This window comes from Schistocerca serialis, chromosome 5, assembly GCF_023864345.2.
Source record: "Schistocerca serialis cubense isolate TAMUIC-IGC-003099 chromosome 5, iqSchSeri2.2, whole genome shotgun sequence".
Taxonomy (NCBI): Eukaryota; Metazoa; Arthropoda; class Insecta; order Orthoptera; family Acrididae; genus Schistocerca; species Schistocerca serialis.
Genome location: NC_064642.1, coordinates 485,220,453 through 485,235,336, shown reverse-complemented (window position 1 = coordinate 485,235,336; position 14,884 = coordinate 485,220,453). Strand labels below are relative to the sequence as shown.

At 41.4% G+C, this 14,884-nt stretch overlaps 1 non-coding gene across 1 annotated transcript; it reads left to right on the top strand.

The window, feature by feature from the left end:
* The first annotated feature begins 14,254 nt into the window (after positions 1 to 14,254).
* Trnat-ugu (transfer RNA threonine (anticodon UGU)) lies at positions 14,255 to 14,329 on the top strand. Its single transcript has one exon. It is a non-coding gene; the product is annotated as a tRNA-Thr (tRNA).
* Positions 14,330 to 14,884: the final 555 nt, after the last annotated feature.

Below are 14,884 nucleotides of genomic sequence, written 5' to 3'. Positions count from 1 at the left end.
AGATTCGTTATGAACAGGGAGGTAGGGTAGAGAGTGAGTTACAGCGAACAGTCCAGTGACAGGGTTGTTGTCATCACAATCGACAGTAAAGCAACACTGACAATAATAGTTTAGGTATACATGCCGACGTTGCAAGCCGAAAATGATGAGGCAGAGAAAGTAGATGATGATAATGAATGGGTAATTCGGTAGATAAATGGAGGTGAAAATGTAGTGGTCATGATGGATTGGAATGCGGCCGTAGGGGAAGAAGCTGAAGAAAGGGTTATGGGAGCATATGGATTTGGTACTAGGAATGAAATAGAAGAAAGACTAACTACGGATACTGCATCGATGATTTCAGCCGTAAATAGAAATATTAAATAAGGTAGGAATATTTTTCTGTCTAGCCAAAGTGACAAAAAGCAGATTTCAGAGGACCTGACGGCTCAACACAAAAGTTTTGTCTCAAGTACAGATAGTGTTGAGGATCATTCGACAAAGTTCTAAAACATCGTACAATATGCGTTAGATGTATGTGCCAAGCAATATCGTAAGAGATGGAAAAGAGCCACCGTGGTACAACAACCGAGTTAGAAAACTGCTGCGGAAGCAAAGGGAACTTCACAGCAAACATAAACATAGCCAAAGCCCTGCAGACAAATAAAAATTACTTGAAGCGAAATGTAGTGTGAGGAGGGCAATGCGAGAGGCGTTCAATGAATTCGAAAGTAAGGTTCTATGTACTCACTTGGGAGAAAATCCTAAGAAATTTTGGTCTTACGTCAAAGCGGTAGGTGGATCAAAACAAAATGTCCAGACACTCTGTGATCAAAGTGGTACTGAAACAGAGGATGACAGACTAAAGGCCGTAACTCTAAATGTCTTTTTCCAAAGCTGTTTCACGGCGGAAGATTGCACTGTAGTTCCTTCTCTAGATTGTCGCACAGATGAAAAAATGGTAGATATCGAAATAGACGACAGAGGGAGTGAGAAACAATTAAAATCGCTCAAAAGAGGAAAGGCCGCTGGACCTTATGGGATACCAGGTCGATTTTACACAGAGTACGCGAAGGAACTTGCCCCTCTTCTTGCAGTGGTGTACCGTAGGTCTCTAGAAGAGCTTAGCGTTCCAAAGGATTGGAAAAGGGCACGGGTCATCCCCGTTTTCAGGATGGGACGTCGAACAGATGTGCAGAACTATAGACCTATATCTCTAACGTCGATCAGTTGTAGAATTCTGGAACACGTATTATGTTCGAGTATAATGACTTTTCTGGAGACTAGAAATCTGCTCTGTACGAATCAGCATGGGTTTCGAAAAAGACGATCGTGTGAAACCCAGCTCGCGCTATTAGTTCATGAGACTCAGAGGGCCATAGACACGGGTTCCCAGGTAGATGCCGTGTTTCTTGACTTCCGCGAGGCGTTCGATACAGTTCCCCACAGTCGTTTAATGAAGAAAGTCAGGGCATATGGACTATCAGACAAATTGTGTGATTGGATTGAAGAGTTCCTAGATAACAGAACGCAGCATGTCATTCTCAATGGAGAGAAGTCTTCCGAAGTAAGAGTTATTTCAGGTTTGGCGCAGGGGAGTGTCGTAGGACCGTTGCTATTCACAATATACATAAATTACCTTGTGGATGACATCGGAAGTTCACTGAGGCTTTTTGCGGATGATGCTGTGTTATAGAGGTAGTAACAATGGAAAATTATACTGAAATGCAGGAGGATCTGCAGCGAATCGACGCATGGTGCAGGGAATGGCAATTGAATCTCAATGTAGACAAGTGTAATGTGCTGCGAATACATAGAAAGATAGATCCCTTATCATTTAGCTACAATATAGCAGGTCATCAACTGGAAGCAGTTAATTCCATTAATTATCTGGAAGTACGCATTAGGAGTGATTTAAAATGGAATTATCATATAAAGTTGATCGACGTAAAGCAGATGCCAGACTGAGATTCGTTGGAAGAATCCTAAGGAAATGGAATCCGAAAACAAAGGAAGTAGGTTACAGTACGCTTGTTCGCCCACTGCTTGAATACTGCTCAGCAGTGTGGGATTCGTACCCGATAGGGTTGATAGAAGAGATAGAGAAGGTCCAACAGAGACCAGCGCGCTTCGTTACAGGATCATTTTGTAATCGCGAAATCGTTACGGAGATGATAGATAAACTCCAGGAGAGACGCTCAGTAGCTCGGTACGGGCTTTTGTTGAAGTTTCGAGAACATACCTTCACCGAAGAGTCAAACAGTATATTGCTCCCTCCTACGTATATCTCGCGAAGAGACCATGAGGATAAAATCAGAGATTAGAGCCCACACAGAGGCATACCGACAATACTTCTTTCCACGAACAATACGAGACTGGAATAGAAGAGAGAACCGATGTAGGTACTGAAGGTACCCTCCGCCACACACCATCAGGTGGCTTGCGGAGTAGGGATGTAGATGTAGATACGTTCTGCAATAAATTTCAACGGGTAGTAGCGGATACTCCACTTAAAAATTGCAAGAGAAGGGGTACACTTAGAAAAGGCTGGGATATATATGAAGATTTCAGTTACATTACATTACGGTTAAGCAAAAATTCCGAAATAAGGTATTGGATAGCAAGGGGTAACCAGGAGCAGATATAGTCGGAGATCACAATTTATTAGTGATGAGGAGTCGGCTGATGTTTAAGAGATCACTCAGGAAAAATTAACAAGGAAAGAAGTATGCGAAAGTACTAAGGAATGAGGAGATATGCTTGAAGTTCTGTGACGCTATAGATCCTGCAATAAGGAATACCTAAGTAAGCAGTTCAATTGGAGACGAGTGTACACCTGCGAAAAGGGCAATCACAGATATTTTAGAGAAAATATAGGTACAATGAAGGTTGGGTTGGGTTGTTTGTGGGAAGAGACCAAACTGCGAGGTCATCGGTCTCGTCGGATCAGGGAAGGACGGGGAAGGAAGTCGTCCGTGCCCTTCAGAGGAACGATCCCGGCATTTGCCTGGAGCGATTTAGGGAAATCACGGAAACCTAAATCAGGATGGCCGGAAGCGTGATTAAACTGTCGCCCTGCCGAATGCGAGCCCAGTGTGCTGACCATTGCGCCACCTAGCTCGGTCTACAATGAAGGTAACTGCAAAGAATACATGGGTAACAGAATAATTACTTCAGTTGATTGGTGAAAGAAAGAAGTACGAAAATGTTCAGGGAAATTCAGGAAGCCATAAATACAAGTCTCTTAGAAATGAAATAAATAAAAAGTGCAGGGAGGCTAAGGCAAAACGACTGCATAAAAAATATGAAGATATCGGGAAAAAAGATTGTCGGAAGCAATGTTTCAACTTACAGAAAAGTCGAAAGAACCATATTTGAAATTAAAAGCATGGGTGGTAACATTAAGACTCCAAAGGGAATTCCACTGTTAAATGCAGAAGGGAGAAAGCAGGTGGGTGAAAGGAGTACACTGAAGGCTTTTATGAGGGGGAAGATTTGTCTGATGACGTGAAAAGGGGAAAAGTAGGAGTTGATATAGAAGAGATAGGGGCTCCACTACTAGAATCAGAATTTAGAAAAGCTTTGTAACACCTATGATCGAATGAGACAGAAGGGATAGATAAGATTCCATCAGAATTTCTAAACTCATGGGGGGGAAGCGGTAACGAAATGTCTACTCCCTCGTGTGTGGAATGAAAGTCTGGGAGATACCAAATGACTTTCGGATAAACATCATCCACACAGTTTCGATGCCTGCAAGAGCCGACAAGTGCAAGAAGTACCGCACAATCAGCTTAGCAGCTCATGCGTCCAAGTTGCCTAACAGAATAATATACAGGAATGGAAAAGAAAGTTAAGGGCGTGTTAGATGAGGATCCGTTTGGCTTTAGGAGATGTAAAGGCGCCACAGAAGCAATTCCGATATTGCTCTTGATAATGGTAGCAAGCGTGAAGAAAAATGAAGCCACATTCTTAGGCTCTGCCGACCAGAAAAAAACGTTTCACGATGTAAAATGGTACAAGATGTTCGAAATTTCTAGAAAAATAGGGGTACGCTATAGTTGAAGATGGGTAATATGTAATACGTACAAGAAAAAAGTGGAAATAATAAGAGTGCGAGACGAAGAATGAAGTGTTAGGATTACAAAGGGTGTAAGACATGGATGTTGTCTTCCGACCCTACTGTTCACTCTGTACATCGAAGAAGCAGTGATAGAAATAAAAGAAAGGTTCAGGAGTTTGATTAAAATTCAAGGTGAAAGGATATCAGTGATACGATTTGCAGATGCATTGTTATCCTTAGTGAAACTGAACAAGAGTTACAGGACCCGCTGAATGGAGTAAACAGTCTAATGAAGACAGAATATGGATTGAGAATAAATCTAAGAAATACGAAAATAATGAGATATAGCAGAAATGAGAAGTGCAGCAAACTTAACATCAGGATTGCTGCTCATGAAGTAGATGAAGTAAAGGAATTCTGCTACCTATGCAGCTGAATAAGGCATGACGGTCGGAGCAATGAGGACATCACTAGCAAAGTAGCACTGACAAAAAGAGCATTCCTGATCAAGAGAAGGCAGTTACTATCAAACATAGGCCTTAATTTGAGGAATAAATTTCTGAGAATGTATGTTTGGAGCACAGCACTCTATGGTAGTGAAAGACAGTGTGTGGGAAAAACAGGAAAGAAGAGAATCGAAGCATTCGAGATGTGGTGCTACAGAATAATGTTGATGATTTGGTGGAATGATGGTGGAGAAAGCATTATATGGAAAACACTAATAAGGAGAAGACATCACTGAATAACTTCCATGGTACTGGATGGACCTGTAGAAGTTAAAATCTCTAGAGAAAAACAGAGCTTGGAATAGACCCAGGAAATAATGGTTGCAATTGATGACGAGGTTGGTGGAGGAGAAGAATTCGTGGCAGGCTACATCAAATCGAACATAAGACTGATAACTTTAAAAAAAAGAAAGTGAAAAACTGAAAGGCGGAAGAAATACAGAGAGTCTACTATCGTTATGAGGGGACGTCTAATACTTGGGCTCACAACGAATGTAACTTGTATTTACAGTTCTTGTGACCATGTGCGTTCCCATAACCACAACATAAAACTACCCTGATACTTGAGATGTTGCATCAAATGTTGTTCCCGTACATAGAGTTACAAATGACATACACCTCCACTTATTCAGTTTAGAGCAGATACAGATTAGAAGCCACAACTATTTTAGTATTTGTCGTAGAAATCCCATTGCTCTCATCATTTTGACTGTATGTTCTTAGCTTTTTGTAATTATACGGGTTCAGTTCGTTAGAGAGTACATAAAGATGTAGGAGTGAAGAAACTTTTGAATAAAACATTCATTAGTGTTCGTGACCTCAACTATTTATGAACTTTGTCATACTAGAGATAATGTTTGAGCTCGACATTCACTGCTGTCAGTGTATCGTCAATATTCGTTTTATTAACATCACTAAAAATAAAATTTTCTCATCGAAAGTTTAATCAGACTTCTTTCAATCTGCCTGTAATGTGTACTTTTTCTCATATTGGAAGGCGTGGAAGAATCTTTTCCTCTGAGGAATCCGATCCATGCTCTAGTTAATTTGAGTTTTCCGTAGTTTTTCTGGACAAGATTTTTAATACCTTTCAGTTAAATTAGCTCCTGATCAGAACATTCAAGAAAATATTACTTCTCCTTTACCCACATCACGATAATGAATTGCCCCACTCAAAAACCAGTTGAAATTTCAACAAAATACGTGAACTGTTTTAATTTATTCGTGTACAATGAATGCTATTTATTTATTCTGCTTTGTGAATGTAGATGGCCACGTAATAAAATCCGAAGAGATTCGAACTGTTAAGAGGCCAAGAGCCGACTACACAAAATAAACGCCTACTACACTCAAAACGGAACAGATTGCAAATTCCAAATCACACATTGTGTTCACTATCATTTACGTTTCATATTGCCCCATCACAATTGTTGCAAAAGATTTAGTGTTCTAATCGACAGTCACTGAGATATGGTGGTAGCCTATCCCTAACGATATTCAATCAGTGCATGGAACATGTGATGAAACCCAAAGAAATTCCATAGAGAAAAAAAGTCTAAGGAGAAGAAACACTTTGTAGTCTGATGATGACACTGTACTTTGGTCTGAGAAAGCTAAGTACTTGTAAAAGCAGTTTAACTGGACGGACGGATAGTATCTTGAAAGGAATTTCTAAGCTGAACATCAACAAAGGCATGTACTGGAATGTGGACAAACTTAATTTGTGTAATCCTAAGAGATTCAGGTTAGGAAACGAGACACTAACAGATTTAGATAAGTTTTTCTGTTGAGCAGCTAAATAACTTACAATGGCCAAAGTAAAGAGGATACAAAAGCATTTCGTAAAAAGTTGAAACTGTTAACATCGAATATAAATTTCCTGATTTGTCTGTATCGTAATGAAATATGGACGATAAAATTTTCATTTAAGAAGAGAAAAACTTCAGGAATATGGTGCACTAGATGCATGTTGAAGAGTAGATGGGTACCGCGAAGAATGAATGAGAAGGAACTGAATGGCATTAGGAGGGAAAAACGTAACGAAAAGAAGGGATTTTCTGTTACGAAAGACGTGTTTACTAGTGGGGAAAGGGAGGGTGAGGGGGAGGGGAATATCGCAGGGGACGATTAAGGCTGAAATACAGTAACCAAGTTTAAACGGATGTAGGTAGCGGTAGTTAGGCAGAGATAAAGAAATTTGCGAAGGACAGACTGGCGTCGAGAGCAGCTTCGGACTGAAGACCACAAAAGCTAACATGTAAAGTGAAATGTAAACAGAAATAAAACTGCTCGCTAGACTATGCTAAAATCGGCAGTATTTTTAACTGTTATATGTGTCCTATGAGTTTTGCCTTCCGTTAAAATACACGACAGTGGAAGTGTGCTAACCATGCTACACATGCTACACATGGCAACACAATTTTGCGCCATTTTGTTTTAAGATTTCAATATTATTTTCAGATACAGGAGTGAATTTAACGAATTAAAAGACTAAATACGAGAATGATGACCTCAGAAGTTAAGTATCATAGTGCTCAGAGCCATTTGAACTAAATACGATCTCATATAGGTCGTTAATGTCTCTTATAGAATTATACAAGTTCCCTTAAGTCGAAGTCGGGAAACAATCCAACTTAACGCTGCTGGAATTGCATTACCTGATTGTGGAGATCCGCACAGTACGAAGATTACAAGCAGCGTGGCTTGCGGTGGAAGTAACTCGATTTGCGGCTGCTTCAGCGAATCTTAAGTGGCATCTTGCAGGAGCCGACTCGGTAAGTAACTGCGTGCAAAGCGAACAGCCGGCATTAAAGGAGATCTTCCAGTAAGGTGGAGGCGGTAGAGGTGACAGTAGCCTTATGCGCGTAAGACGGTGTCTCCTCGGATGGCGGAATGCAGTCATAGTGGCCAGAGATGAAAGCCAACACGGATGGCCGACAGAATTCCCGAGACGTGCTGTCAGAGCTCGGGTGGCTTGACCGGTGGTAACAGGACCTTTTGAATTCCAGAACCCGTCTTTAAATACTGTTCAGCCATTGAGATTGGGGAACTTCGGCAAAGTGTTATTAATAGCGAATAAACATATACACAAACTTTCACAAGTTTACAGAACACCACCTTTTATTATTCATTGCATGTACCCAATCGTTGTTTAACGTTCCTTACCTGATGGTCAGAGACACGTAAAATTTTTTGAACATTGTGGTCGCCGTTGACTGTTATTAATTTATAGAATATAGTATGGCAAATTCGACTGTGTGGCAATTATTTAATGGAGTTCTGCGAAACACCAAAAAAAAGCGTACACACAAAATTGCAGTTACATAATGTCATGTATGTGGAAGTTATTTAATAAAACTACACATTACTTACATTGGTGTTATGGTGTTTCACGCCACTGCATTTTAGGTGAGGTGAACGTATACTGTTTCATGTTAATGGGAGACGACGGACTTCTCAAGCGGGGAACGATGGTCGCTACTGTGAAAGAGCAACAGCCTTCCAGAGAGAAGTATTCTAAGGAAACTGTAGTCAGATTTTATGATGTAAAGTTAATTTTCGTTTGACTTCTCTGAGGGTTCAGAAGGATCTACACTATCTATTCGTAGTGAATCGTTTGTGCATACCATGAGAAGAATATTCGCAGATGCTAAATATTAAGAACTCTTTTACTTGAACATTTTGTGAGGTCGGCACTATTAGCTTCAGTTGAAGAATGCACAAAAAGCTGCAGCGAGATGCAGAGCTGACCTGAAGTGTCAGCACAGCATGGAATTCAACCTTTTACACACCGACATAAACTCAGCACAATAGGCTGTGGGGTGGTAGGACTGGAACAAGTGACACATCAGGCAGTCACCATCGATAGTTGCACTGAACAATTATTTGCCACATTTAAACTAAACAAATAACAAATATAACCATCAACACATTTTTAAAATTACCACACATCAGATACCATGGCACACAACCACGTTACTTAAATGGCAGGCACCCTACAATGTAGGATATAAAATATAAAACTTCATGTGACCAAGCAACCTCGAGGGATTCAACAAACTACGCCCAGAAGCGGACTCCCGCTCACTCAGCTGTTTCCAATACAGCCTCGGCATGGATCCCCAGGCGGGAGCAGCAACGGTCACGAATAGGCACGAAAAATCCGAGAACTAGTGGGTATCTACAACAAACTGATATCTGCCTTAAGTTCAAATGGCTCTGAGCACTATGGGACTTAACATCTGAGGTCATCAGTCCCCTACAACTTAGAACTACTTAAACCTAACTAAACTAAGGACATCACACACATCCATGCCCGAGGCAGGATTCGAACCTGCGACCGTAGCTGTCGCGCGGTTCCAGACAGAAGCGCCTAGAACTACTCGGCCAAGCTGGCCGGCCTGCATTAAGTAACTAGAAACAGAATAATTCGTTACAGCATATCACCTGTAGATTTAATCAACCAGTTAATGAAAATTAGATAAGCAGTAAAAATCTATTATCTTATGTGCGTGAGGCCAATTATACATAAAGCCGCGAGCGAACTGGATACACGGCCAGCCGGCACGCGCGGGGAAAGGGGGAGGAAAATACACAGCAGCACAAGCAGGACACAACCCAGGACGCCGCACCCGCTACCAAGACAAACAGCAGAAGTCCCGGTAAAACGAAATCAAAATGCAAGTAACTAGCGTGCAGGCTATTGCTATATGAAGTCCCTGGAGTCCCGCCCCCCCCCCACCCCCATCCCCCTCTAAGCAAAACACAAAGCGACTTATAGCAAATAGCCACACTTAAAACTGTGATTAAATCGGAATTAATTAAAATATCCACACACTGTCATTGAAGGAATTCTTGTATTTTCATTAGTAGAATCAGTTTCAAACTATTCAAACACACAATAACAACTGGCGTCTCAGTAAGTCGTAAAGATTTATGAAACTACTCATTTACAATTAGACACGTGTCTGTCAGACACTCTGTTACTTCAGATAGAAACGTGATAGTAATGATATTGCAATTCAAGGCAAAATATTTCCAAGGAAAATTTTATCCATGTATTCCTATAGCAACTGGACAGCTTAACTCCGTCGTGTGATATAAATACAATAACCAGGCGGCACTTAGACAAGGAGCAGCCAAACTGCTTTCAATGACGGTTAAACACTGACAGTGGCAACCTACAAACAGAATGTATTAGCACTCCAGGCCCTAGTAAATGTTACTGATCACATCACATACCGCTCTCACTAGAACCTTGCGTACTAAGCAAGTTAAAGTTAACACATTCGAGGACAGACTCGGTAGGGGTAGCAACGGCTGGCCAAGGAAACGAAATCAACAGCACACAGAACCCAGTAGTCCATTCCGACCACAATTTACAGCACAAGCAAGGCCCTCACCCTCTTGCTTGTTCGACGAAGCCAGCAGCCGCAGATACCGGTGCCAGGATACATGTAGCAAGCGAAATACCCCAAAGGCTTCCCAGTAACGTGACTGCCTCCACGCCGGTGACATTTCCTACAGCGCCGATACCCGGGTAAACAGCCCCTTTTAGATGTACTCTTCCTGCTGCCTCACACGGCACCTGTACTGTCCGCCAGACTTGGCAAACGACGATACTGCTAGGCGTCCCAATGCAAAATTTCACACTGCTTGCTAGAGCTTGCCGGCCGCGGTGGTCTCGTGGTTCTAGGCGCGCAGTCCGGAACCGCGCGACTGATACGGTTGCAGGTTCGAATCCTGCCTCGGGCATGGATGTGTGTGATGTCCTTAGTTTAGTTAGGTTTAAGTAGTTCTAAGTTCTAGGGGACTGATGACCGCAGCTGTTAAGTCCCATAGTGCTCAGAGCCATTTTTTTTGCTAGAGCTTACTGCTCGCTCCCCGATCGTCCCTCTAGGTGGTGCTCTGCGCACACTACCAGAAAGATGATCCATACCGGCGGCGGGAATATCACTGATCAAGCCACATGGCTCATCCTTGTTAGGGGATACATAAAGCGAGCCTGATGAAGGTGCAAAAGTTTCAGACAAAGCCTACACAAGGGAAAACTCCTATCAGACGACAACTGTTTGGTATACATACAAACAGGACTGATAGGAATATTAAGGAAGGTGGAAAGAACAGCAGCACGATTCGTTACAGGTTCACTTAGCGAGAGCAACAGTGTCACGGAGATGTTCAGCGATCTCCAGAGGCAGACGTTATAAGAGAGGCGTTACGCATCACGATTTGGTTCGCTGTTGAAATTCCCAGAGCATACTTTCCTAGAAGGGTCAAATTATGTATTGCTTCATCCCACGTACACATCACGACAAGACCAGGGGGTAAAGTTATCAAGATTCGAGGCCATGCAGAGGCTCGCCAACAGTCGTTTTTCGCATGGACCATTCATAAACGGAAAAGGGGGTAAGTGAACGTGGTACGAAAAGTATTCACTTCAAGTAGCGCGCATAGTGTAAATGCAAATGTAGGTATCAAAAATGTATAAAAAAAGTCTTTATAGATGTATACGTATTCAGATAGGCGTAGTATTTAACTAAAACTGTGCGATTATGTTCAGCTACAATGAGGTTATGACAGTAACAAAATTGATGAACTGTGCTAACACTGTGTATAATTTAATCATTAGTTTCACTGCATCAAATTAGATAAATTCGAAGGAATTTGTTACAATTAGCTTTCTATTCGCACATTTTTGAAAGAAGAATACTCACCTCTAGCAAATGTAACATAACTAGCATTTCAGGTGTGAGGTGGCGTAAAATCTTTTAATTAATCTCACCAAGAACTCGTCGGTTTAATTTCCAAACACCTGTTCTTATAAAAACTTTACCTAGGTTTGGGATTGCCGTCGTTGCCAACATGTGCCTTCTATAGCTTTTCCTCTCCACAGCTCTCTCACATACCAAGGAAGTTATTACTTGTTGCCCGCATCTCGTGGTCGTGCGGTAGCGTTCTCGCTTCCCACGCCCGGGTTCCCCGGTTCGATTCCCGGCGGGGTCAGGGATTTTCTCTGCCTCGTGATGGCTGGGTGTTGTGTGCTGTCCTTAGGTTAGTTAGGTTTAAGTAGTTCTAAGTTCTAGGGGATTTATGACCACAGCAGTTGAGTCCCATAGTGCTCAGAGCCATTTGAACCATTTTTATTACTTGATGTTGTGCTGTAAGTCCTATCACCCTGTCCTCCCTCCTCCCTGAGACTACAGGGAAACTACTCCTTTCTTGTCCCTCCACCTAATTTTCAACATCCTTCTATAGCACCAAAAAGGATTAAGATTGATAGAAAATACCGAAAAAAATGAAACGTTTCAGAACTATCGTACAGCAATGGACTGTGTGTAAGAAAAAAGCAGACACAAATCCTGGCATAATTTTCAACTTACCTAAAGCATTTTAGAGCCAAAACAAATGTGTGATAGTATGTTATCAATTTCTTAGTTTCGAAAGGGAAATTGTGTGAACATGTAAGATTTGAAGAAACGTTCACTTTACCGGTCATCACGAAAATAACTATTAAACCAGAGGCTTCTCCAATACGCCGTATGTCAATTTATAGGACAAAAAGCAGCGTTAGAAGTGATCAGTGTTATGAAGTTAGTTATTTCAACAAATTTTCAATTCCTTTTATTAATTTTCCTGTGCTTCATTTAATTTATTGTGTTGAAGCTACAGTACAAAATATAAGACCAGGCGTTCCATAATTTACCCAGATTTCGGGACAGTCAGAATTAATTGAATGAACAAAGGGACTGAAAACCATTTTTCAGTCGTGAATAAAATATGTTCGGTCAGACACCTCGACAAGGGAAGCGCAAAATGATTGATGTCAGCCTTTCCGTCACGCAGCTTGTATTCAAATATTTCTTTTACATGTCGAAAGCGTTGCGTTGAAGAATACTTGATTTCTTCGTTTTTACCAAAAAAATATCAAATATCGTAAATTTGTAACACTACTAACAGTTAAGTAACTGCTTAGAATTGAAGCTAACTTGCTGTGAATGACAGTTCATCGCCGTTATTAATGAGCGCACAGCACAATCGTCAATGTGATATTTTCTTTAAAAAAATGTACTTGCTGTGAACGACAGTTCATCGGCGTTATTAATGAGCGCACAGCACAATCATCAATGTGATTTTTTCTTTAAAGAAATGCAGCCTCGCGTGTCCAGCACAGCCAATAGCGATTTATTACTGGTTTATCGTAAGGATAACAAACCTAGGGACTACCTTCTCTGTGACTACCGAATGAGGTAGCTCAGAGCTGAGAAAGTGGATTCAAATGTCCGGCCGTCCCAGATTTAAGTTTCCCGTCATTTCCCTAAAGCGTCTCAGGAGAATGCCGGGATGGTTCCTCCGATGGTTCCTTTCCTAATCCGAGCTTGCACTCTGTCTCTAATGACGTCGCTGTCGATGGGACGTTAAGCTCTAAGGTTCCTTTTTTTTTCTTTTTTACTCTGCAAATGGTGTGTCTTAAGTTGATGATGTTTCTCAAAGCGGGTAGTGTCGTGTTAACCTCTGCAACATATGCATCTTTAATGTAATTCAGAACCAAGGATAACAGCAGAACGGAAAGCTTTGTAAAAGACAGGTAATAAATTTTAAAATTCTTCTTTTGTAATTATCACTAAGATCAGTATTCTCGGTGTCATTGATTAGCAGTACTGGGTATACCCCATTTCTGCGAATACACTGTTCAATCCAGTGGCAATATTTTATTCTTTAATCTCTCTTTGCTTGGAGTTGATATTCGATCACTTCATGCGGCAACACTTTCCCTGCGGTCCAAATAGCATTCTGGTGCCAATTTTATTCACACAGATACACTATATACCATGTACCGTTTCTTCTACGTGCCAATGCTTTCTTGAATTGCACTTCTCACTCTATACCTCAGCGCAATATAAAGAAGGGACCTAAGAATTACATCTATACACTGGTTTTCATGTCTTTATCGTTAGAGTGAAAAGTCCAGCAGTCACTCCCGTAATAAGTGCTGTGTTTTTTAAGCTACTGTGAAATCTGATTTGTATTTCTTTACTCGGCTCCTTATCACGGTTTATTGTAATTGTATATTTATTACGTTTTCTTAATTTTTTATTTGTCTCTCTGTGTGATTTGTTTGTAAATTGCAAAATAGAGACACAAAGAAAACTGCCAAAATGGAGATTGTCACCTCATTCATGAGTTGCTTAGTATGATTTCGGTTCGATAACCTACAAATTAATAATCTTTAGACTGTAGGAGATCACTACGTGCAGCAACCTGTATAAAGAAAGTAAAAGTAAATTTGTACTCACAGTTCAGTTCAGATGAGCTGGCTAAGGTTCCCACCGTGATTGCGGAAATACAGTTCAGTCTGTCAACATCCCTTAAAGTATCGCATCAGCTTGAAGCATTCGTACATTGTCACTTTACATGAACAATGTACTTGTATGGATATGGTGTCTCTTCTTTCGGACATGTCCGAAAGAACAGACACCATCTCCATGTAAGTATATAGTTCGGGCAATACCGGCCATGACCTTCTTCTGTGCGGATGCACATATATTACTCGAACTCTTACAGGACTTGGTAAGAATGTCTTCCACGAGTAATGAGTGTGTTGGGTAGGGACACTTCGAATGTAGTGTGTGGACATATAAGGTGAGAATGTGCATCTCGCGGGAGGCGTGCGCGAGACAGTCCCTGCAGTCGCACTATCCCCTGTGCCCTCGGTGGCTCAGATAGACAGAGCGTCTGCCATGTAAGCAGGAGATCCCGGGTTCGAGTCCCGGTCGGGGCATACATTTTCTCCTGTCCCCGTTGATATATATCAACGCCCGCCAGCAGCTGAAGGTACTAATATAAAATTCTAATTACATGAACAAGTCTTGTTGCCGAGTTGGTCTTCACAGAGACGTCATTAGGATATTAAGTCACTGTCATGAACTAAAACAGTGAAAATCTCTTCGTTGTGGTAGCCTGATGTCAACAACTGCCAACAAATGAAGACTTACAGGTACTCTGAGATGAATCCTACAGAACTTTACTTTGGAAGGATTTTGTTGAGTTCGTCTGCACTACATTATGCCCAGACCATCATTTTCATGTCTAGGTGGCCAGTACGATCCACACTACAAATCTTGCCGTACGGGCTGTGTGAGGAATGTGAAGATGGAAGTTCCTGGATGAAACAACTTTGTACATGGCGGTAGCCAGTCAAGGAATATTTTAGGGAATTGGTATAAAACATTTTTTTTCAAAGGCCCAGTCAAATCTTTACAAGTTTACTCCCAGAGCAACTTACGCTGTGACTGCGTGACACAAGTTGCCTGACTTTCAAAATCGAGGCAGTTCT